Here is a 4,118-nt window from a genome sequence, read left to right as displayed (position 1 = left end):
CCCTGTCCTTTTATTAGCTTTGTAGGTTTTATTTCATTATCATACTCTAATATGGTAGCAATCCATTTACCTCTTTTGCCCTCAATTCCATCCTAGGTTAAGATGTCTTTGACAACAACGTTTGGTACATATGCTATCACATGGGAGTACAATATGTAGACTCTAAAGTCTTTAATGGCTTTTACAAGTGCAAAAGCTTGTTTCTCCATGATTTTGTATTTTAATGATGCATCCCTAAGTGGTTTACTAAAAAAGGCTATGGGTTTCTCACATCCTTGATCATCCTTTTGTAATAAAACAACCGCTATAGTGTGTTCTGATGTGAATGAAAATATTATGAAGTCTTTATCAAATTGTGGACTGGTAAGTTCTGGGTAAAGCCATTTTAATTTCTTCAAATGCTTGTTTGGCTTCTACTTTCCATTTAATACTTGAATCCTTTTTTAACATATCATTAAGAAATCTAATTAGTTCAGCTAAGTTAGATATGAATCTTCTCAAAAAATTTATCTTTCCTAAGAAAGCTTGAAGTTCTTTGATATTTCTGGGGTGAGGTATCTGTAGAATAGCTTCTATTCTAGCAGGATCAATTCTAATGCCATCTTTGGAAATGATATGGCCCAAGAGTTTACCTTCCTCTAGACCAAACAAGGACTTCTTTGGATTCAAAGAGATACCATATTTTCTGCATTTTAGGAATACTTGTCTGAGATGGTCCAAATGCTGCTAATCTGATTTAGAAAAAACAGTTAAGTCATCCAGATATATAACAAGAAAATCATGAATTTCTTTAGCAAATGCTATGTCCATTGCTCTTTGGAAGGTTGCTTCTGCATTTTTAAGTCCAAATAGCATTTTGATGTACATGAATGCACCCCATGGTGTTGTAAAAGCAGTTTTTTCTTGGTCGTCAAGATGAACCAAAATCTGGTTATACCCTGAGAATTCATCTAAAAGTGAAATCCCAGAAGCACCTACTACCCTTCGTAAAATATGATCCATCTTAGGTAAAAGGTAATTATCCTTCAAAGAAATCTTACTTACATTTCTTAAATCAACACATAATCTAATTTCCCCAGTTTTCTTCCTAGTAGGTACTAGATTAGACACCCACTCTGAGAACCTAATAGGAGCAATTGTCCCTGCTTCATACATACGTTTGATTTATTTTTCAATCAATGGTAGCAGTACTGGTTTAATTCTTCTGATTTTTTGTTTGAATGGTTTCTGATTTTCTTTCAAAGGTAATGTACGCTGAATTATAGAGGTGTCATATGATTTCAAGTCCTCATAGCTCCAGGAAAAGACATCCTGGAATTCTCTCATTAGTTCAACATATTTTAATTTTTGGTCAGGGGGCAAAGATTTAGATAACTTTATCATTTTTGGATTTTCTTCAGTCCCCAAGTTATATTCCTCAATATCTGCTTTTAGAGGTTCCATATTCAGTTTCTTTGGAATGTCAATAGAATCAAAGAGGTCTTCTAGAGGAGTTAATCCTTTAGGCAAATGATTGTCTTTTAAATTAATGACTTCAGATTCTCCTTCAATAATCTCATCAATATCCATTTGTTTAAGGTCTTGCATTTCTTTGTTGGTGAACTTTGTGGGATGAAGCATTTGAATTGTACTCTCTCTTGAAATGTCTATTTCTACCTCATTTGTTTGATCAAATTCAATAACTATATCTACATCTATGTGACTGTTAGAAAATTCATCATCTAAAGTCAAGAAATTATTAATCTTCTCATCACTATCAAACACTTGCCAATTCTTTAAATTGTTAGGTATGGATGGTCTGTGTCTAATCTCAGCTGTGAACTGATGATTAGGTTCGAATGGTAATTTGCAGGTGCTAGCAAACATTGCCAGACTATGGGCTTGCAAGTTGTGTTTTCTTGGGATTTTAGCAAGCTAAGTTTCTAGAAAAGTATTGAGAATCTCTATAACTGTTCCTCTGTAGTATCTCAATCCAGGATCGTTTGTTAGATACTTCCCTTTGATCTGTTGAATGATTAAATCAGAATGTCCTATGACAGATACTCTAATTGCCCCTAATCTTTTGATAAGTTTAAGACCTAGCAAGAGAGCTTCATACTCTGCCATATTATTGGTGCACTTAAAGTCTAATCTATAGGCATGGCCTTCAGCATGGTCATTTTCAAGATTGTACACCCAAACTTCTGATCTGGCTCCTAATTTGTTGACTGAACCATCAAATTCTAAGTGCCAAAGAATTTCATGTTCGTAATTGGTATCAGGAGTATCAGGAATTTGTTTAACAGTGAGATCTGATTTTTTACTTTCTTCAGGTTTCTCTTGGGTATCTGATGTTTCATTGTTCTCAGAGATTTCCTAGATTTGAACACTAGACTTTTCTTTTATAATTTCTTTTGGTTCTGCTACTAAAACTTCTAATTCATTGGAGAGATCAATTTCAGCATTGTAAAGAATGAAAGAATCCATATCAGAGTGTACTGAGTAGATGGGGAAATTTTGGGGTTTCTCCTGACCACTTACTACATATTTCTTTAAAGTTTCTCTGTATAGTTTCTTAGGTTGGCCGAAAACTGAAATAGTAGCATATGACATGTCCAATTGAAGAGATCCCTAAAGCTTTGCAACCCAAGATCTGGACAATAAGATGCCATACTTTGGTGGAATATCTGCTACTACTATGTCCATTAAGATTGTCTTTGCAGGGTATTGAACCAGTGAAACACACAAGTCTTTTATTAATCGTAAACATCTCACCTGACTCGAATCGAAAGAAAAGAGGTCTTTGTATGGCATAGTGATGTCTATGTCTAATTTTTCCATTACAGACTTGGGCATTAGGTTATGAGATGCCCCAGAATCAAACATGGCATTATGAAGTACTTTGTCATGTATGTTTAAACTTACATAGAAAGGAGGAATTCCTTCGTCTAAGGGTTTTCCATTTACTTCAGGGCCAAAGATTAATTCAGGTTGGTCATCAAAAACATTTACTGAGTCTTCATTTCCAGTGATTTTGAGTGATCTATTGATTTGGCTTCTGTAGAAATCATGTTTAGCTAACTCAGACAATGGAACAACTATTCTTAATTTGCCTGCTTCAATCTCCAGATTAAAAGGTTTTTCAGTCTGAGTTCTTGTATTTCGGACAGTTGGATTCTCTTTTTCCTCTGTATTTCTGTGTTTTTTTTCTTCTCAGGAGTGGGGTTATGAGTTGAAGTTGTTTCCAAATCAACTTCTGGAGGTTCTTCTACATTTCCTTTGGGAGGAAGAGAAGTGGAGAGTTGTCTATTATTAGGTTGATTATTGGATACATCTTCAATAATTTGATTAGCAAGATTAGGATCTGATCTAGAAAGAATATGTACAGGGGTAGTATTGGTCTTACCTTTGATGGGCTGTTTTGTAGCTTTTTGTTTATTGGTTTCAGGGACATCGATTCTTCTGCTCCTCAGATTATATTGTTTGTGGACTTCATAAATGGCTGTATCATATCCCTCCCTGAAGTCAAATGATTCACCTGACTGAGTTTGGAATTGTTTGAGAATGTGAGCTTCTTGATCCTCTTGGGTCAAAAAAACTTGTTGTTCATTATTGAGTCCCATCAATTTTATTTGAGTATCTTCTGTTGGTTCACCAAAATTTGAGGCTTCAACATAATTTTCTTGGAAGGGGGCCTAATGTTTTGGTCAGGACCAGTATTTCTAGTGTTCTGGTTTTGATTTTTCCTGAAATTTAGATTTCTTTCAGTATTGGTCGGCTGACCATCCCAAGGGGATTCCATTTCAATTGTTTCTACTCTATCCCCTAGCATATCCATCCCTTTAATAATGGCATCTAGTTTCTATTCAAAGGCTGAGGGTTCTTCTTTCAATGGTATCCTCCTTTCACTTCTGGCCTTGGCTCGTTTAGATATCAGGTTGGCTTCAACACTGACAGCTATACTTTGCATATCTTCTAAAGTTCGAGGAGCTCTTTCCCTAAGCTAGTATGCCATGTCAGAATCAAATCCATCAGGGAATTTGATTAATGCTAAATCTGGAGGAGGTCTGAGGTTTTGAGGGATAGCATTGTAAACATTATTGAACCTAGTGCAGTAATCTTGCATAGTTTCTTGTGTT

The sequence above is a fragment of the Pinus tabuliformis genome, chromosome 3_1 (assembly GCF_031772625.1).
Source record: "Pinus tabuliformis cultivar Carrire ecotype Pingquan chromosome 3_1, CPIR1, whole genome shotgun sequence".
In the NCBI taxonomy this organism is placed as follows: Eukaryota; Viridiplantae; Streptophyta; class Pinopsida; order Pinales; family Pinaceae; genus Pinus; species Pinus tabuliformis.
The sequence above is the reverse complement of the archived record's forward strand: the minus strand, read 5'-3'. Positions refer to the sequence as shown.